The sequence below is a fragment of the Triturus cristatus genome, chromosome 1_1 (genome assembly GCF_964204655.1).
Source record: "Triturus cristatus chromosome 1_1, aTriCri1.1, whole genome shotgun sequence".
NCBI classification, from domain to species: Eukaryota; Metazoa; Chordata; class Amphibia; order Caudata; family Salamandridae; genus Triturus; species Triturus cristatus.
Window position 1 is genome coordinate 235,922,145 of NC_140579.1, and position 22,449 is coordinate 235,944,593.

Here is a 22,449-nt window from a genome sequence, read left to right on the forward strand (position 1 = left end):
CAGACGGGAGGAGGCATCGCCATCATCCACAGGAACACCATCCGTCTCACGACCAGCACCGACAACACCCTGACCACCGCCGAACATCTGCATTTCCAGATTCACACCAACCCGAACACCACCCTCAGAGGCACCCTGATCTACCGACCTCCGGGACCACGCACCCAATTCAGCGAGGACATCGCCGACTTCGTCAGCCCGCACGCCCTCCCCTCCGCTGACTACATCCTCCTGGGGGACCTCAACTTCCACCTGGAGAACAACAACGACCGCAACACCAGCACCCTGCTCGACAACCTCGCCAATCTTGGACTCAAGCAGCTGGTGTCCACCCCCACCCACCTCGCCGGACACACACTCGACGCAGTCTTCTCCTCCAGCACAGCCATCGACTTCAGCCACGCCACAGAGCTTCAATGGACGGACCACAGCTGCGTCCACTTCACCTTCAAGAGAACGACGACCCACCACCACCAGCATCAGGCCGCCCGCAGAAGCTGGAACAAGATCACAGCAGACCAGCTCGCCGCTTCCCTGAGCCAGCACCCTCCCGCCAGCTCAGCGAACCCCAGCCAGGCCGCCGACAACCTCACGAAGTGGATCAGCAACTGCGCGGACGAACTCGCCCCGCTGAGAACCCCGCCCTGCAGATCCGGCAGCAAGAAAGCCCCGTGGTTCACCGACGAACTCAAGAGCTCCAAGAAGAACTGCCGAGCCCTCGAAAGTCTGGAGAAGGGATCCTACACCAGACAACAGGTCCACCCTCAAGCTGGCCACCCGGAAGCACCACCAGCTGATCCGCGCCGCCAAGAAAACTGCTTTCAAGGACCGGCTGGACAACAACGCACACAACTGCAAGGAACTCTTCAACATCGTGCAAGAGCTATCCAACCCCAGCGCAGGAAACAACGACATCACCCCATCGCAAGACCTCTGCAACTCCCTCGCTTCCTACTTCCACAACAAGATCGCGGACATACACAACAGCTTCAACAACCAACCAACGAACACCAAGACCGAACAACCACCCCCCACCACCACCCTCCACGCCTGGACCCCGATCAGCACCGAAGACACCACCCGCACGATGAACTCCATCCACTCCGGATCACCGACTGACCCCTGCCCTCACCACATCTTCAACAAGGCTGACGCTGTCATCGCACCCCACCTGCGAGACATCATCAACACATCCTTCGACACCGCCACCTTCCCTGAGAGCTGGAAGCACGCCGAACTCAGCGCTCTTCTCAAAAACCCACAGCGGACCCCACCGAACTCAAGAACTACCGCCCCATCTCGCTCCTCCCGTTTCCAGCCAAAGTCATCGAGAAGACCGTCAACAAGCAGATGGCCGCCTTCCTCGAGACGAATGGATCCCTCGACCCCTCACAGTCCGGCTTCCGAGCCAACCACAGCACCGAGACCGCCCTCATCGCCGCCACAGATGACATCCGAGCCCTGATGGACAACGGAGAAACAGCGGCCCTCATCCTCCTAGACCTCTCCGCGGCATTCGACACTGTCTGCCACCGCACCCTAGTACAGCGCCTCAGCAACGTCGGAATCCAGGACAAGGCGATGGAATGGATCATCTCCTTCCTCAACGGAAGAACACAGAGAGTCCGTCTATCACCGTACAAGTCAGAGGCCACCGAAGTCATCTGCGGCGTCCCTCAAGGATCCTCTCTGAGCCCCACCCTCTTCAACGTCTACATGAGCCCCCTCGCGGCCATCGCACGCCAGCACAACCTCAACATAATCTCCTACGCCGACGACACCCAGCTGATCCTCTCCCTGACCAACGACCCCGCCGCCGCCAGAGCCAACCTGCACGAAGGGATGAAAGAGGTAGCCGAATGGATGACGACCAGCCGCCTGAAACTGAACTCGGACAAGACGGAGGTCCTCATCCTGGGCTCCTCACCCTCCGCCTGGGACGACTCCTGGTGGCCTCCCGCCCTGGGCACCACACCCAAACCGACAGACCATGCACGCAACCTGGGCTTCATCCTGGACTCCTCCCTCTCCATGACCAGGCAAGTCAACAACGTCTCATCGGCATGCTTCAACATCCTTCGCATGCTACGGAAGATCTTCTGGTGGATCCCCACCGAGACCAGGAAGACCGTCACCCAGGCCCTCGTCACCAGCCGACTGGACTACGGCAACGCCCTCTACGCCGGTACCACCGCCAAGCTCCAGAAGAGACTCCAGCGGATCCAGAACGCCTCAGTCAGACTCATCCTCGACATCCCACGAACCAGCCACATCTCCGGACATCTGAGAGACCTTCACTGGCTCCCCGTCAACAAAAGAATCACCTTCCGCCTCCTCACCCACGCACACAAAGCCCTACACGACCAAGGCCCGAGCTACCTCAACAGCCGAGTCAACTTCTACGCTCCCACACGCCACCTCCGATCAACCAACCACGCCCTCGCCGACGTCCCCCGCATCCGAAGAGCGACTACAGGAGGAAGGTCCTTCTCCTACCTGGCCGCCAAGACCTGGAACTCCCTCCCGACCGACCTGCGCCTGACCCAAGACCACCTCTCCTTCAGGAAGAAGCTGAAGACCTGGCTGTTCGAGCAGTAGCGGCACCCCCCCCCCCCCCCCCCAGCGCCTTGAGACCCTACGGGTATGTAGCGCGCTCTATAAATGTCATTGATTGATTGATTGATTGATTGAATGTTGTTTAAGAAACTAATCAACCTTATTAACCGAGAGAATATACGTGGGATTGCTTTGCATGGCTAAAGATAATATGTAAATGTCGGGATGTGGTGAAGGAAACACGGGAGGCGGATGTGAAGTGACTTGCGAGTATTGTTTTATTTATAATATAACAGAGGTGGGGCTTCTTTCTCCTCCGAAATGCTGAGCTCTAGGTATATGGCTGGGGTTGAGTCCTCGACAGACGTCCTCCTCCTCGCTTCGGAGTGGCCACCTCTTGATTTCACCGGAAGGGACTCGGGACGTTCAGCATGAAAGAAAACAAAAATAAAACAGCCTTAGATTCAGACCCGTTTTAATGTGGTGGGGGAAGGGGCGTGTGGGAGCACCGTAGCAAGTAGGGTGTGATGGATTAAGGACCTAGACCACCACCCGTAGACCGACACGGGTTGAGTAGCAGATGAACCGTCTGCTTACTTCAGGAGGTGTCCCCCGAACTCTCAACACCCGCCGCCCTGACCCCCAGGAAGCGCTCCCGTACCTGCTGGAGCCAGGAACCTCCGGGTCCCTGGCGGGGCGCTGCGTGTGTTTAGCCTCCTGGCTCCTCTGGGAAACGTCCGTCGTCTGGATCGGCAACCGCTATCCTCTTCTCCTCCGTCTGTTCGTCTCTGGTTCGGCGTTCGCTCTCTCCTTTGTCCTCCGCGTCTTCCTCAAGTTCCGTGTCTGCCTCCCCGCCTTTCCGACCCGGCGAATCTGAACCAGCCACGTCATAGGGGGTGGGGCCTTTCAACGAAGAGCAGACAGTATCGTTAAAGGGCCAGGGCTCAGGAATTACTTCCGTCTCCGAGTCAGTGGTTCTAGTTCTGACCTCCGGGGGCTGTAGGGCAGAAGAGGGGGACGACAATGGTGAGTCCGGTGGCTTCTCAAGGGGGACAGGGACCACATCCCGACAGTAAACCAAGTCTGTATGCATATTAATAGGATAAACGTTGCTTATGTTATGTTATCGTGAATTCCGCTTAAATAAACAAGTAATAATGGCTTTGAACGTGGCATATGGCTAGATAAATGCACACACATATGGGTATTAGCAACGGAAATAACACTGGTTAACCATTTCAATGTATCAATGACGTTTTTGTGTTTCTTTGCTTAAGTTGACCATATGGGCCTGCTATAAAATGGCCGCCGACTGAATCAGACCTTACTAAGTAAAAGCAATGAAGGGAATGGAGAAACGCGCCTGCGCAAACCTCAGCAGCTGCGACCTGCCGGTGAACTGTCATCACTGTGCCCATCAAGGCTGCACCAGGCGAAAAGCCAACCCTTCAATACAAATTGTTGCGACCTAAACCATGAATTGCCAACGTTCCCATACATTCTTTTTGGAACTTTTAGCCTGTGGGAACGACATCGAATGTTTCCTGATGAATTAGGATGTACTTTGATTGATTGACCAATGAGAAGCTCTGGAAAAGAAGATTGTAACCTTTGAATGTAAATTTTTAGTATAAATAATAGTAGACTAGAGAGGGTCGTTCTGAACGCACACCACTATATCCAGTATCCTGATGTTATGCTGACGGAGAGGACAGTGACTCTGCATGATAGAACAGAACTTTGACGATTTGACTGAGGACCAGATTCTGACTTAGAAACCGACAAATAGCCAGAATAGGTTAATATGACAAAAGATGAAATTTACTATTTAGGTTTAACCTGCACTTAATTTAGATAAAGAAAGATTAAATTGAATTTATGTGTTGTGTTGTTCTTTCGTTGAAATGTATTATTGATTGAGTCAGAGAATTAAGGAGTCATTAAGCTAATTCCAACTAAATGATTCATCAACCAAGGTTGTGCTCTCCTTGATGGGAGGAGGAGGAGAAAGGGGATTCTCCTGTTAGGTGATGTTAGCGAGTTCCCATCAAGGGGAAAGCAGTGTAGTTCGGAACCCAAATGTCTTATCCCCTTTTCTGAATAAAAATATACGGATAGATTGATTAGAATGAATGTTGGTGTTATGGACCCCACCAGCGTGTGATGTGTATGTATGTGTGTGACTGAGAAATCACTCTGTCCGTGGTAGAACGGGGAAATTGAGGAACACGAACTGCACCAGTTTTTCTGGTAGCTAGAGATGGTTTTTATTGTTTTGGTTTAATGATTTTTGGCATGTATATAGCTTATCGATTATTGATCGGTATTGATATTTGTACTAACACTATATGTTAAAATTGTATTGAGTTTTATGTTGTCTGCACGGCTTCTGGGATGTAGGGAGTCGGGGAATTGGTAACAGTTCCGTAGCAGAGCAGAGGTAAGCGCTGCTCTCGGGAAAGACGGGATTGTGGTTGCCCGTAGGTACACGGGAAAAACGTGTGACAATTGAAGTTGCACGGCGCATTGTCTGGGTTCGATTCGGTAGCATCGCTGAGTGTTACCATTAGTGATATTTCCTGTATGAGAGAAGTGTGAGTGATAGTGAAGGGTACCTGTGAAATTTTGGTCTTTAAGTACCAGGAAACCAATTGGCATACCGATAACGCTTATCACTGAAAAGGTAGCAGGTGTTCTCTGAGCTTGTTAGAAGGACAAAGTAGAGGTAAGCGCTGCTTTGTTAACGTATGTCATAATTCTGTAGTAGGACAGACTATTCGCTGTTCTCGGAAAAGCCAGGATTCTGTGTGAATGAACTACATTTTCTTGTGTGAAAGTGCGTGAATGAAATAGCATTCGGGTTAATTGTGAAACTCTGGTTTTATTTCTCAGGAGCATTGCGTTTCCAACTATGTGTCTTAAATCCGGAGAAACAGTTAACTGATGCTTGGTAGAAGGGTGAAGTAGAGGGATGTGCTACTTTATCAACGGAAGTAACAATTCTGTGGTAGGGCAGAGGTAAGCGCTGCTCTCGGGGAAAACAGGATTCTCGTGGGAAAGGTCTATTGCTATTCTGTGGTTAGCGAAGCAGACAATGGACATGTTTATATGTTGTAACTAACAGTATTGTAAAATTGAAACGAAGTCTACAGAGTAGTTTTGTAAAGGAGGGGTAGACTGGAGACAGGAGTCAGGAGCAGGAGCTGCTTCAGCGACTGCTGACGTCAGGAAGACCGCGCTGGGATTGGACAGCTAGTCAGAGGTGTAAAACGCTCTGAATTGGTACGTCAGTGGAAAGCCGCGCTAGGATTGGAGAAGTACAGGGTGACGTAGACGCTCCAGGATTGGTGCGTTAGTGTGAGTCGCGCAGGGATTTGAGATTGTGACAGTGATGTAGATGCGCCAGGATTGGTGCGTGAGTGAGAGTCGCGTTGCTATTGGACCAAAGATTATACAGTTGAAAAAAAGACTAAAGGGTTCACGAGAGAAAAGAAGATGTATTATCATTCACCCGAGAAAAAGAAAAAATCCTTGTTTAGTAAAATAAAAGGATGGTTTGTGAAAGACAAAGAGATTGTGACTAGGGAAGGACAGTTACTTCCTCCGATGAAAACACCCGCATCCTTCATGGTTGCGAAATATGGATACCATACTTGCATTTGGTTAGACAATTGGGCAAAGTATACAAAGGAAAACTGAGTTTTGGCGTTTCCAGAAAATGGTTCATTTAATTTGGCAATATTAAGGAACTTGCGGGAGAGAATGATGAGCTTAGATCCACGGCCTAGACCGACACAGTTTGAGGCGTTGACTGAGTGGGAGGACGAAATGCATGAGCGAGAAAAACAGAGAAATTGCAGTAGATATAGATATATGTTCGGATGGCCAAATGATCGCGAAACCCATTGTGATCGAATGAGAAGGTGGCGAGACAGAAGTATGACTGAAGGACTGTTTCCCGTAAGAACTGCAGGGGAAAGTGAAGGAAGGAAATGTATAGAGAAAAGGCATAATGTAGAACTTAGAAGGTATGGAGCAAATGAATCCGAGGATGATGTCCTAAATGATATGTTTTACAAAAACCCACCTCCGTACAGACAGGAATCAGAGACATTAACTTCAGGTACTCCAGTGAGGGAAACCTTACGAATCATCAAAACAGAAATTGCAACTCCAGAGGTAAAGAGAAGAAATTCCCTTAGGGAAAGAGAGATGGAAAATAAGACTCAAAGTGAAAATTCGAGGGAATTAGCAAAAACCACGTTAGAACTGACAGAGAAAATTAGAGAATTGACTAAAAATCTAGAAGTAGTTACAGTCCCTGTAACCATAGGTCCAGTTATGCCCATTTTTGAGAAGCAGAAAGAAAGTGAGCATGGTCTAACAGTTCCGTACGTGAGCAATAGACAAGCGGAACAACCCCTAATGAGAGCAAGGGAGAATCCTTGGAGACACACCATGAGTGAAGGTGAATTACATGTGTCAAATAACCCATTTTATAATCCTGATACTGTAGAAAGAAGCAGAATGGTAGCGGGACCGATATTAGAACCACAGAGAATGACAGAACCAGGGAATGTAGAAAAATCAGTAGGTATAACTACAGACGAATTGAGCAAATGGCTGAAGGGCTTGCAAGGTAAAGAGAAAGAATCCCAAACCATTGATGTGGCAAAATTACGCATGGTGTTAGAAGAATTAATAGTAGGGACAATTCCCACAGAAAAGCTGAAAAATTAACAGGATGAGGAGCTGTTGTTTTTATGTAAGAGTGTCACTTGGAGAGCAAAGAATTTACATGACAGGCTAGAAGAAATAGCAAGTGAAATGGGAATTGACATGGACAAGGTAAAAGCTTTACAGAAGCCTTACCGAGTGGATTTCACGGAAAAGGATATTGAAAATCTGAACACTGCAGGACGAATAGGGCAGATTAAGGACATAATCACATTGTTAAGGAAATGGGGAGATGTGGACAAATGGAAAAGCAGGTGGTATAGAAAATGGGATGATACCTCAGATAGAACTTTCTCAGCATTTCCTGTGAGAGAAAAGGTAGTAACAGAGTTTCCCATGAGATAGATTCCAGGAGGGGGATATGTGCATGTCCCTTGGACAAGACAGGACATTTTGTCATTTACAAATGACTTCCCTCGATTGCGAGAAAAGCCCGTCGAGTGGTACAGACAGGTAGACAGATTTGTTAAGTTGTCAAAGGTGCTGTGGATTGATCTAAATAGCCTATTTGATATAATAGTGCCAGACGACTTATGGGCAGAATGCAAAATAGTCATAGATTGGCCAGCTAAAAAATACCCGAGAGATCCCAAAACAGGAGCACCAGACCCCGAGGTAATGAAGAAATACGAACAATTTATGGTATTTTTGAAAAACAAAGTGCCTCCCAAAGAAACGGATTGGGTTAAAATAGATCGAACGCATCAGGAAGTAAAAGAATCAGTTCATGCTTACTATGTAAGGCTAATACTAGCTTTCAAACAGTTTAGTGGAGATGAGAATCTTGGAGAGAAGGATCTGAGTCATTTTGTATACAGATTTGTGTATGGTTTACGTCCCGAAATTGGTGAAATGATTAAGCAGCACACTGTTGATTGGCAAAGCATGAACATTGATGAAATCCTGAGACATGCTAAATACTTTAGTGATGAGATTGAGGCAAAGCAGCGAAAACTAAAAGAAAAGGCAATGTGGGCTCAAGTGAAAGTCGCAGAAAGACAGGAAGCTCAGCTAGTCGAACAAGCCAATAACCCAGGAATGAAACCGAGATTTGGCCCAGGAAAGGGAAAAGGTAATATAGAAGAAGCTAAAAAGAAGTTTCCATGCCACAATTGTGGAAGGTTAGGGCATTGGAAATTCGAGTGTAAATATCCACCAAGTACTAATAATGAAAATCCATCATTGAATCCACAGGTGCAATGTGAGGTGAGTGGCCCACCGCAGCAACAGCAGAAGGCTGTTAATCCACAGAATCAGGTGCCAAAACCGCCATTACCGCAAAGCAGAAATATAGCAAAGAAGTGGGATTCTACAAAGAAGAACAGGTAAACAAACCGCAACGCGCGAGCGCTGTTTCACAATATTGGCTGCAAAATGACGAGAGTGAGTCAGAGGAGAATTATTGACAGTGCCGAAGAGAGGAAGAAAGGTGCGTACTTGGCGCAACTCTAGAAATAGATCAGACGGGACCATTTGTGGATGGAAAAGTTAATGATGAAAACATTACTTTTCTAGTAGACACTGTAGGTACGCGATCTACTGTCAGGTCGGCAGATGTGAAGAATCTTCCTCTCTCGGATGAAACAATGCAAGTAGTTGGTGTGTCAAACACCCAGATTAGGACCTACCTTACTGAACCGGTAAAGGTTAAAATAGGGAAATTCCCAGACATGCACCGATTTTTGGTGTGCGATACCAGTCCTGTGAATTTGTTAGGAAGGGATCTTCTGTGCAAGATGAATTGCACTATATTCTGTACTCCAGATGGAATAGCATTTGAGACACCAGATGAGGATGTACTGTATAAAATGACAATAGCTAATCAAGAAAATGGAATTACAGGAACTTATGCAGTATTTAACCCTGATGAATTACCCAAAGAATTGAAGCAGTCAGTGAAAGCAGGAGTCTGGGATTTTACTGGAGAAAATGTAGGCCTTATGAGAAATATAGATCCAGTAAAAATTACACTAAAAGAAGGAGTAATTTATCCAAACATTCCACAATATAGACTGACACCTGAAATAATTGAAGGGAGTGACACCTTTAATTGAGAAAATGATTCAACAAGGAGTGTTGAGGGAAATAATGAGCAGTCCATGTAACTCACCTATAATGGGACTGAAAAAGCCCAATGGGAAGTTCAGGATTGTGCAGGATTTGAGAAAGATTAACAAAATTGTCGTGTCCTGTTGTCCCATTCTTCCAAATCAATCAGTGATTTTGGATCAGATTCCCCATGATGCAGAATGGTACACAGTAATTGATTTGTGTCATGCTTTCTTTTCCATTCCGTTGCATCATGACAGCCAGCCGATTTTTGCATTTTGGTTTGGAGAGCGTATTTTGGCATGGTGACGAATCCCACAGGAATATACAGAGAGACCCTCAATTTTCAATCAGTTGCTAAAGAAATCTCTGGAAAGTCTAACCATGCCTGAAAATTCAGTTCTGGTTCAGTATATTGATGACCTATTGGTGGCGTCAAAAACAGGCGAAGCTTGTGAAATGGACACGATAGCTTTGCTGAATCATTTGGCAGATGGAGGACTAAAAGTATCTCCGACAAAATTACAATTCTGTAAAAAAGAAGTACAATATTTAGGACATAACATTGAAAAAGGGCTGAGAAAAGTAACCATAGACAGAATCAGAATTATTAGAGGAATGAGAGCCCCAATGACTCAAAGAGAAGTGAGAATGTTCCTAGGGATGGTTAGCTACTGTCGTCAGTGGATAAGTAACTTTTCCCTGATTGCCAAACCATTGGTAAAATTGACAAAAAGTGAGGTTAAAGACCCTCTTGAATTGAACAAAGAAGAATTGGCAGCATTCAGACAATTAAAAGACAGCCTTTGCGAAGCCCCAGCTCTGGGAATGCCAGACTATGAGAAAGAGTTTGAATTGTACTGCAGTGAGAGAAATGGATGTGCACTCTCAGTGTTAATACAGAAACATGGAAGATTGAGAAGACCAGTTGCATATTTTTCGTCAATGTTAGATCCAGTGGCGGTAGGTTTGCCAGGATGTCTGAAAGCAGTAGCTGCTACATGCCGAAGCCTAGAGCAGAGTGAAGGAATTGTGATGGGATATCCAGTAAGAGTGTTTGTACCTCATAATGTGGCGATCCTTTTAACAAGGAGCCGAACACAGTTCATGTCACATAGTCGGCTGACTAAGTATGAGAAGGTCATTTTAGGTGCAACCAATGTGAGTCGGGAAAGATGTGTGAATGTGAATCCAGCTACACTATTGCCAGATGCATAAAGAGTGGAGGTAAGAGATGATGTTGATCATGATTGCTTGGATGTGCTTGATTTTTGCACGAAACCTAGACCAGACATAAAAGATTTACCATTGCCAGAAAGTGATTGTGTTTGTGGATGGATCTTGTTTGAGAACAGATGAAGGATTGTTGAGTGCAGCCTATGCTATATGCACAGTTGCTGCAGTCATAGAAGCATCACACTTGAAAGGAGTTAAATCCGCTCAAGTAGCAGAACTAGTGGCATTGACAAGGGCATGCAAAATTGGGAAGAATGTGAGAGTGACTGTGATAACCGACAGCCAGTATGGCTTTGGAGTTGTCCACGATTTTGGCCAACTTTGGCTGCAGAGAGGTTTCCTGACCTCAAGTGGAACTCCTATAAAGAATGCAGAAGTGGTGGGAAAATTGCTAGAAGTAATACAATTGCCAAAAGAACTGTCAGTTGTAAAATGTGCTGCTCATAGTCAAGGTAGTGATTATATCACTACTGGGAACCGATATGCTAATGACATGGCTCAGTACTGTGCCCGAAACCAGTATTCAATCAATAGGGCAAAGGAAAAGGAAATGTTTTCTTGCTCCCTTATGTTTACTAACGTTGTGGGAACATGGGAAGAAGTGAGGCAGTTGCAGGATGAAGCAGGAGATGAAGAAATGAAGCAGTGGGTAAAAGCAGGTTGTGCACCAAGGGAGAAAGATCATGTGTGGGTCTATCGGGATGGAAGACCAGTAATGCCTGATAGCATGATGTCAACCATGGCACGGATGTATCATGGACAAGGACATCTAGGGAGAGATGCCATGATAAGGGCCTTTAATCAAACCTGGTATAATGCAAAATGCAGGTTGATAGCAGAGAGTCTCTGTCAAAGATGCCTGATATGTCAGCAGTACAATCCTGGAAGGAAAACAGTGCTGAGTCTAGGCACAATAGGCTGAGAGGGAGGACCTTTCACCAGAATGCAAATAGATTTCATTGAAATGCCCCCTTATAACAAGTTGAGGTATGTTCTGGTGGTAGTTTGTCTGTTCTCCAGGTGGGTGGAGGCGTACCCAACAAGAAGAAATGATGGAATCACAGTGGCCAAGCTCTTGTTAAGGGAATTCATCCCAAGATTTGGGTTCCCAATGACCATTGAATCAGACAGAGGAGGACACTTTTACAATGAGATCATAGGATTGATTTGTGAAGCATTGGGTGTACAACAAAAACTACATTGTGCCTATCGACCAGAGGCTTCTGGTGTGGTTGAACAAATGAATGGTACGATCAAAAACAGAATAGGGAAAATGTGTTTAGCCACAGGAATGAAATGGCCTGATGTCTTGCCTCTAGTCTTGATGACAATCAGATCTACTCCAGAGAGAACTACAGGTTGGAGTCCCCACGAAATTATCATGGGACGAGCCATGAGACACATACTTGTTCCAGTCAACAAATTGATGACAATAACTGATGACATGATTTTGGATTATTGTAAAGGCCTGGCTGATGCAGTCCATTCTGTGTTTCACCAGGTTGGAGCGGATGCCACCACCCTTGAGAGAAAACCAGCTCATGACCTGAGCCCAGGTGAATGGGTGAGAATAAAAGTCCATTGAAGAAGGAATTGCTTGGTTCCAAGGTGGGGAAGGCCAAGGCAAGTTATCCTGACCACAACAACTGCTGTGAAGTGTGCTGGACTGAAAAATTGGATACATGCAAGTCACACTTTGAGAGTTCCAAATCCAGCAGATAGCATTGGAAAATAATATTTTGATGATTCGGAATCAGGTGCTGATTCAGATAATGAGAATTCAAAGACAAAAGAAAATCCCGAAAGGGGGGAGAAGGAGCCAAGACTAGTTCCAACTCCAAGAGAAGAAATCCTGAGGAAGAGATTGCAGATTTCAGATAGTTCAGATTCTGGAGACGAACAAAACGTCAGTGGCGAGCACAGAAAGAAGAAGAGAAAAGAAAAGAATGTCTCGACAGAAGTAACATTCACACCAGATGAAAGAGTAGGAGAAGTTCCACCTAAGAAAATTCTTGAAGGAGAGGAAGAGACAGAAATAGAGAGAGAGGGACAGATTTCTGCGGAAGACCCCCAAGGAGGTGTAGGGATATCCAACACTGAGTTAGGTGAAGGGACAAACAGCAAACAGAAAGATTGCGTGTCGGAGACCCGAGGAGGGACAGAAGTAGGGCCAACCCCAGAGGTGGAGAAAGTAGCTGGTGGAAAAGAAAAGCCAAATGAGACAGAATCTGAAGACAGTGAACCAGAAGGTCGAGTTCTGAGGAAAAGAACTTGGATCGAATAAAGAAACAGTAATGAAGGTAAACCAAGAAGAAATGCCAAAGGAGACCTTTGGCCAAACAAAATAAAGAGACTGAGATACCGATTGACGCGAGTTAAACCCTCAAGCTGAACAAGTGAACGAAGTAACAAGTCAGCACAAAGAAAAGGAGGGCGAAACAGAAGTGTCTGAAGAAAACAAACGATCGAGAAAACCAAACCAGAAGTATAAGTCACCTGAATGGACGTATGTGGCACTGCCTGAACAAGGAGAAGAGGTAGATAGTCAAGGAAATCCAGAGGAGACTTTACTGAAAGTGGTGGAGGAAGAAGAAACAGCGGAAATCCTGAGAGTTATCCTATCCGATATCGGAGAAGAAGCGGAAGATCAGGAAATTCTGTATGTGGATGAGAAGGAAGTGAAAAACGATGAGATGCCAAACTGAGTGATTTCAAGAAGGTTCTTGTAGAAATATAAAGGATTGAATAAGAAATTGAAGGACTAAGATAACCTAGCCTAGCTCTTTCAGGTGAAAGTACGAGGAGTGGAGTAGAAGAGGCTAAGTCAAAAAACACGGTCAAATTAACAAGATGGCTAACATAGATGATAACAAGAGTAGATGTATCTTTATGAGAAGATGGTGTAAAATGTGTTGTTGTTGTACAGGATTATTAATGCTTCTTTGGAGCGTACTTGCTCTTTTGATCTCTTTCAAAGTAACTTTAGATACACTAGAAGGGCATACCGAGAACAAGAGTAATGTAGTGAAGAATTCACAAAAGGTAGTTCCATTTAAAACCAGCACTGAACATTTACACAAGGATAGGTCTATAACTGATTTTTCTAGCAATGTATTTTCAAAATTATTGTATGAATATGTAAAAACAATGGACGTAAGGGATTGCTACGTATGTATGCCGTTGCCTGCCTCTGTTTCAGAAGGAGTGACTTATCACCTTCCAGCAACTTATGGAATAACATGTAGCGTTTTAACAAGTATATTTTATCAAGTAGGGAAATTAGAATATAATCTGTCTAATGTAGATAACATTCTTGGACAATTACCCATGAATAATGAATTGAATGCAGCTAAAACTGCTAATATACTAGGTGAGATTTGTTTAGAGACTAAATAACTAACCTTAGAATATATTTTTAGAAACAATTTAACTTGCAGTTTGAAGACAGAAGAGAAAACATTTCTAGATATGGTTGAAGAAAGGAGATTGAAGATGCATAAAAGGGAAGGACATGAAGTAGGGGAAAATGTTTGGGACATAGATGGGAAAAAGGAGACAAAGTGTGAAGCTAGACCAACAATAGCTATAGATTCACCACAGAGAGGCAAATTTTGTATTATGAGGGAAAGATACCAATATGATTATTATTGTATAGGGACAAGTGAGTGTCATGATACATATTTTATTGCATCCGGACGGGGATTTAGAGGCAGAGAAGATCCAGTTTTCCCTGGATTGTACTATATTTGTGGGAACAGGGCTTATTACAGGTTGCCCGACCATTGGTATGGCACATGTTATGTTGGCCTGGTCTTTCCAAAAATCTTTCACATGGATAGAGTAGAAAATAGTGGACCACATAACCTATTAATGCATAGTAGAAGAGAAACTTGGTTAGAAATTGTAGGTGATATTTTTGGAGCCTTGATACCAGCAGTGGGAATATCTTTGAATGCAAATAATATTCGGAAATTGTCAACCATAGTGGATCGCTTGTCAACGAGCACCGCTGGAGGATTCCTTTTGGTAAACACTGAAATGGTTGCCATGCGTGCTATGATTATCCAAAATCGACTTGCCCTTGATATCTTATTGGCAAAAGAGGGTGAAGTCTGTGGAATGCTAAAAGTTCAACATTGTTGCACTTACATTCCTGATGAAAGCAAAGATCTAAAGGTATATATTAAAAATATTACTGAACTGCATGATGAAATAGTACCAATGGAGGTTGAAAGTATCTGGACTAAAATTAGTAATAAGATGGCTGCTATTAAGACTTTCTTAGGTAAATTAGGTAGTACTATATTAGGGAAAATATTATTTCCATTAACGTGTGTGATTTTCATATTATTAATACTTAGATTAGGATGTATGTGTTGCAGACATAAAAGAAATAAAAAGAAAATTAGACGAGAAATTATCAAAAAGAAGGAAAAGAAACAAAGGGATTTTGAAGAGATAGAATTGGAAGAATGGAAGGAGAGTATGTATGACAAAACAAAAAGAGAAGATGAAGGAGAAACAGAATTATAATTGAGCAAGAAAACATTTCGAAGTTCCAAAAAAGGGAAAAATAAATTGATTTTTTTTGTGGGTTTTGTGTATGGTGATAAAATCACCAAAGGGGGGATTGATGGAGCGGGTAAAATGTTTTCTTTTTATATACCCAATCCATTTATATATGTTTGTATTAAAATGACTAATGATTAATCATGATAATTAATAGAGTGTTGTTTAAGAAACTAATCAACCTTATTAACCGAGAGAATATACGTGGGATTGCTTTGCATGGCTAAAGATAATATGTAAACTAAGTCTGTATGCATAGTAATAGGATAAACGTTGCTTATGTTATCGTGAATTCCGCTTAAATAAACAAGTAATAATGGCTTTGAACGTGGTATATGGCTAGATAAATGCACACACATATGGGTATTAGCAAGGGAAATAACACTGTTTAACTATTTCAATGTATTAATGACGTTTTTGTGTTTCTTTCCTTAAGTTGACCATATGGGCCTGCTATAAAATGGCCGCCGACTGAATCAGACCTTACGAAGTAAAAGCAATGAAGGGAATGGAGAAACGCGCCTGCGCAAACCTTAGCAGCTGCGACCTGCCGGTGAACTGTCATCGCTGTGCCCATCAAGGCTGCACCAGGCGAAAAGCCAGCCCTTCAATACAAATTGTTGCGACCTAAACCATGAATTGCCAACGTTCCTGTACATTCTTTTTGGAACTTTTAGCCTGTGGGAACGACATTGAATGTTTCCTGATGAATCTAGGATATACTTTGATTGACCAATGAGAAGCTCTGGAAAAGAAGATTGTAACCTTTGAATGTAAATTTTTAGTATAAATAATAGTAGACTAGAGAGGGTCGTTCTGAACGCACACTACTATATCCAGTATCCTGATGTTATTCTGACGGAGAGGACGGTGACTCTGCATGATAGAACAGAACTTTGGTGATTTGACTGAGGACCAGATTCTGACTTAGAAAACGACAAATAGTCAAAATAGGTAAATATGACAAAAGATGAAATTTACTATTTAGGTTTAACCTGCACTTAATTTAGATAAAGAAAGATTAAATTGAATTTATGTGTTGTGTTGTTCTTTCATTGAAATGTATTATTGATTGAGTCAGAGAATTAAGGAGTCATTAAGCTAATTCCAACTAAATGATTCATCAACCAAGGTTGTGCTCTCCTTGATGGGAGGAGGAGGAGGAGGAGAAAGAGAAAGAGAAAGGGGATTCTCCTGTTAGGTGATGTTAGCGAGTTCCCATCAAGGGGAAAGCAGTGTAGTTCGGAACCCAAATGTCTTATCCCCTTTTCTGAATAAAAATATACCGATAGATTGATTAGAATGAATGTTGGTGTTATGGACCCCACCAGCGTGTGATGTGTATGTATGTGTGTGACTGAGAAATCACTCTGTCCGTGGTAGAAAGGGGAAATTGAGGAACACGAACTGCACCAGCGGTGTGTCACCAGCAACCCCATTCACACAAGTGCAGTAGTGATAGGCATGGAGACATGGGGAAATGGCAGTTGGCATGCTCCGCCGCCGGAATCGTGGTGCCTTGTGTCAATGTATGGCACCCATATTGCGGTAGCTACCGCCTGACTCCGGCGGTGTGTCACCAACACCCCCATTCACACAAGTGCGGTAGTGATAGGCATGTAGACATGGGGAAATGGCGGTTGGCATGCTCCGCCGCCTGAATCGCGGTGCCTTGTGTCAATGTATGGCACCCATATCGCGATAGCTACCGCCTGACCCCGGCGGTGTGTCACCAGCACCCTCACTCACACAAGTGCGGTAGTGATAGGCATGGAGACATGGGGAAATGGCGGTTGGCATGCTCTGCCATCCATATCGCGGTAGATACCGCCTGACCCCGGCGGTGTGTCACAAGCACCCCCATTCACACAAGTGCGGTAGTGATAGGCATGGAGACATGGGGAAATGGCGGTTGGCATGCTCCGCCATCCATATCGCGGTAGCTACCGCCTGGCCCCAGCAGTGTATCACGAGCACCCCCATTCACACAAGTGCGGTAGTGATAGGCATGGAGACATGGGGAAATGGCGGTTGGCATGCTCGGCCATCCATATCGCTGCAGCTACCGCCTGGCCCCGGCGGTGAGTCACCAGCACCCCCATTCACACAAGTGCGGTAGTGATAGGCATGGAGACAAGCGAACAGTACGTTCCGCACAGGGAAGACGTACGCAACTACCGTACGCACCGCAGCCTTCCCAAAGCAGGGGAAAGGAGCGAACGCTGGGCAGTACGGTTCGTAGGGGATGGAAGCAAGTACGGTTCGCAGTCCTTCCGTTACGGTGCGAGCTACGGCTCGTAGGGGGGCCTTAGTCACGTTGTTCAGGCCGGACAGCTTGGTGCAGGCTTCCAGGGGAGTACGCTTCGATCGTCGAGGCGTACACAGCAGTTCGCTTCAGGATTATGGGGAAAATGGTCCATTTTCCAGTGCGCTCTCACGGCGGTGAAGTCCACTGGTCCTGGGACTTTGTTCAGGGGGCAAGCTCACCCACAAGCCCTTGGAGATCTTCAGCACAAGTCAAATAAAAGTTTCTTTGGTCTTTTCTTCCTCTTCTTCAGCAGCAAGGCAACCACTGCAGGCCAATCCCCCAGGTCAGGGACAGTACTCCTCCATGCAGCTTTCCCAGTTCCTTCTCGCCGGACAGAGGTTTCTTCTTGGCAGGACAGGATCTGATTTCTTAGGAGCAGGGCTCCTACATTTATACTCCATTTATTTTGTTCTTGCAGGCCAGGGGGGCCCTTGCCTAGTTCGATCCGGTTTCTGAGCACTTTGTTGACATGATGCAGGCTTCTTCTTTCAGTGTGCAGGGCAGAGTCATCAGACGCTCCACAGGGGGTGGAGCCAGCATTGTGGTGGCAGAGCACAGCCCTATTCAGAGTCCAGGTGTACTCCTCCCACCCATCTATATGTCAATCTCTCTATTCACCACCAGGCTACCTAGCCCTGCCCTTCTGGGATTCCCCAGCCCTGTCACTCACACAAGCCAGACAGCAGATACACATCAGCGCAGAGGCGGGCTGAAATGGTTAGGCAAGCAAAGGCCATCTTTCTAAAAGTGGCGTTTGCAAACACAGAACATTAAAATAAACCTTGCTAACAGATGTATTTTATTATTCTGAGTTTAGGCATACTAAACTCGATTTTCTACCATGTTCCCTGGGTCTGTTAGGATCATAGGATGTAACAATTCCAACAGCCCATTCTGGCCTATGAGAACAGGGTAGCCTTACAATAGTGAAAAATGAAAATGGCTGTAATTCACTATTAGGACATGCCACACACATCAGGGCTTGTCCTACCTTATGCTTACAATGCACCCTGCCCTTGGGCCTACCATAGGGGTGACTAACATGAAGTTAAGGGAAGGTTTAGGGACTGGCAAGTGGGTGCACTTGCCAGTCGGCATGACAGTACCAGACTGCACGCAGGTTCTGCAATGGCAGACCTAGACACATTTTACCAGGCCGCTTCTGTGGGTGGCACAACCAGTGCTGCAAGCCCACCAGCAGCATTTGTATTTACAAGCCCTGGGCACACCTGGTACACTTTACTGGGGTCTGACAGTAAACCAAATAAGCCAATCGTGGAATCCAACCAACATATACATTTTATATAGGGAGCACTTGCACTGTGGCACTGGTTGGCAGTGGCACAGTGCTCTGAGCAGCCAACACCAGCAAAACACATGAGGCACAGTGACAAAAAGTGGAAGGGAGACTCACGCCAAGGTGCCAGGTCTAACAGGCAACAATATACTTTCTTCCTAAAATCCATAAACACGCTACTAGACCACCAGAACGGCCGATTATTTCAGCAAGCCTTGCTGGAACCAATTTCAAATTACTCAGATGTATATTTAATACCATATGTAAAAAGACTAACATCGTATTTGCAAGACACTAGGGATCTGGTAAGACGCATACAAGAGATCCCTTGGATTTCAACCTATAAACTGATCACTATGGACGTGATATCACTTTATACTAACATCAGGAATGATATAGGTCTACAAGCTTGTGAACAATTTTTACTAGAACGCAATATCCAATATGCTGATCACAACAAAATGCTATTGGAAATGATCAAACTGTGCCTTACACAGAACATCTTCATGTTTGGAGAGTAAATCTATCGTCAAGTAAATGGGACAGTGATGGGCTTTGCCTTTAGTCCAAGCTATGCCTGCCTAACGATGGAATGGTGGGAGAGCAACCTGGCGTGGAACCCCAATAATGATGAACTGGTCAACAAAATCCTCATGTGGTCAAGATATATTGACCATCTGCTTTTAATTTGGGATGGCTCCAAGGAGGAATTTGCGGAGTACTTCAAGATTTTAAACAACACAGAAACAAATCTCCGATTCATTTATGAAATAAGTGAGGAAAGAGTGGTCTTCCTTGATACTGAAATATATATTGAGAACAATGAAGTGCATACCACACTGCACTGTAAGAAAACAGCAACTAATGCCACATTACATGCTGACGTTTCCACCAACCAAGTTTGATAAACAATATTCCTTATGGTGAATTCCTGAAGATAAGGAGGATTTGTTCGCAAGAAAGTGAATGGCACAGAAACAGTATTCTGGCAGCAGCCAGATTTAGACAGCAAGACTACAACAAGAAAGTAGTAATTAAGTGTCGTTTGAGAACCGAAAAATTAAAGAGAACTGATCTGCTCAAAGAGAAACATCTGACAGGTGACAACAATAATGATCAGAAAATACGGTTGATCACACCCTACTCCACTGAAAACAAACATCATGCAAATATTAAGAAAAATGGGCATATCTTACATCTGGATGCAACAGTGGCAAAAATAGTAGGGGATCACCTGATTCTAACATTCAATAGAGCAAGTAATCTCAAGGATCAGCTAATTCATAGCTACTTCTCGGACAAAAAATTACATCTATATGGATCAGACCTAAAGGTTTCTACAATGCACGAATTTCAAAGTCTCCATAATTGCAAAAAACATGAAGGAAATTGAAATGGCGAGTAAAAAGGAGTGGAAAATACAACAGTTAATCACGTGCAAAAGTCAATTTGTCGTCTATATTATTGAATGCCCATGCCACCTGAAATAAGTGGGTAGCACAATTTGTGACCTTAACAAAAGGATTTTAGAACATGTACGTGACACGATTAACAATTATAGAAGTAACGCAGTGGCTAAACACGTGTATGTATCTAAATGAGGGAAGAAGACAACTGAAGGATATGGATAGTTATGTTATTAGTAATAGATCTAGCTATGAAAAAAGTAATGATGATTACCAATCCCAATTACTCCACTGGAAATGTGAGAAATTATTGTCAGAAGACGAATACAATTTTTTAAAATGCAAATACCCCAAACTTGCGGCACTATATCTATTACCCAAGCTACATAAGAACAAGGTCAACCCACCAGGACGTCCTATCGTGTCCTCTATAGGAAGTACTTATGAAAATACTTCAAAATACATTGATTACTTCGTCCAGGAGCTTCCTTCATACTTACAAGATACTCGAGACTTTTTAAGATTGATTGAAAAAGTAGTTTGGGAAGATGATATGTGGTTAATGACACAAGATGTCAATAGCTTATATACGTGCATACCGCACGAGATGGGTATCAAAGCTAACCAACATTTTCTGAGACAACGTGATGTAAAGTATTTTTTGCACACTGAAATGCTTTTGTGTAGGATGCAAACATGTCTCTCAAACAACTACTTTCTGTTTGATCACGTCATCTATTGCCAAACCCGAGGAACGGCGATGGGAACCTGCTTTGCCCCGAGTTATGCGGGTCTCTACCTTGGCTGGTGGGAGGAGCAGGTGGCTGGCAACATCACAGCCTTTTCCCAGAACGTCGTCCTCTGGGCAAGGTATATAGATGACATCTCCTGTATTTGGAGAGGTTCAGAGAATTAAACTATACAATTTGTTGCTGATTTGAATGCGAATGAATGTAGCTTAACTTTCACATGCACCATGAAAGTGTTGGATAGCGGGGAGTAAAAATTCCTATTCCCACTCCAGTGAGTGCAACAGTAGGAAAAGTGTTGGATAGCGAGGGATACAATTTACTATTCCCACTTCAGTGAGTGCAAAGGTAGGGAAAGTGTTAGATAGCGGAGGGGTAAAAATTACTATTCCCACTTCAATGAGTGCAACAGTAGGGAAAGTGCTGGATAGCAGAGGGATCAAATTTACTATTCCCACTCCAGTCCATGCAACAGTAGGGAAAGTGTTGGATAGTGCAGGGGTAGAATTTACTTTCTCACTCTAATGAGTGCAACAGTAGAGAAAGTATTGGATAGCGAAGGGATCAAAATCACTATTCCCACTCCAGTGAGTGCAACAGCAGGAAAAGTGTTGGATAGCGAGGTATAACATTTACTATTCCCACTCCAGTCAGTGCAACAGTAGGGAAAGTTTTGGCTAGTGGAGGGGTAAAAATTACTATTCCCACTCCAATGAGTGTAACAATATGGAAAGTGTTGGATAGCGGAGGGGTAAAAATTACTATTCCCACTGAAGTGAGTGCAACAGTAGGGAAAGTGTTGGATAGCAGAGGGATAACATTTACTATTCCTACTCCAGTGAGTGCAACAGTAGGGAAAGTGTTGGATAGTGCAGGGGTAAAAATTACTATTCCCACTCCAATGAGTGCAACAGTAGGGAAAGTGTTGGATAGCTGAGGGGTCAAAATTACTATTCCCACTCGAATGAGTGCTACAGTAGGGAAAGTGTTGGATATCGGAGGAATACAATTCACTATTCCGACTCAAATCAGTTCAAAATTAAAACCAAACAAAATATCATCAACAGAATAAAAAAACATTTTTAAGTAAGTAAAAATATATATAAATATGTTAATAATAAAAATATATTTACTATTAAAAATAAAAAATAAACATATTATAATGTTAAATACATATCACAAATACCTACAAATATATTAAATAAAATAATTTTGAAACAAATCAATAATTTTATTTGTAAATTATTTACTAACAAAAACATTAATTATTACATAAATATAGTCTATTCACTTCCGAGCCTATAACACCACACAACTCACAACCCACATCGAAAATAAAAAAAAGTATTTGCATAATCAACATAATTAATTATCAATAAAACAAATATTATTAATTAGAAAAACAAATTCAAACACATAAAGGTGCCGATTCCAATCCGGGTAAAAAAAATTGCGTACGACTTGTATCCGTATATTTTCACGTACGAATCGTACAAGTACCGTACAAACTGCAAAGTACGATTCGTACGTGAAAAATACATA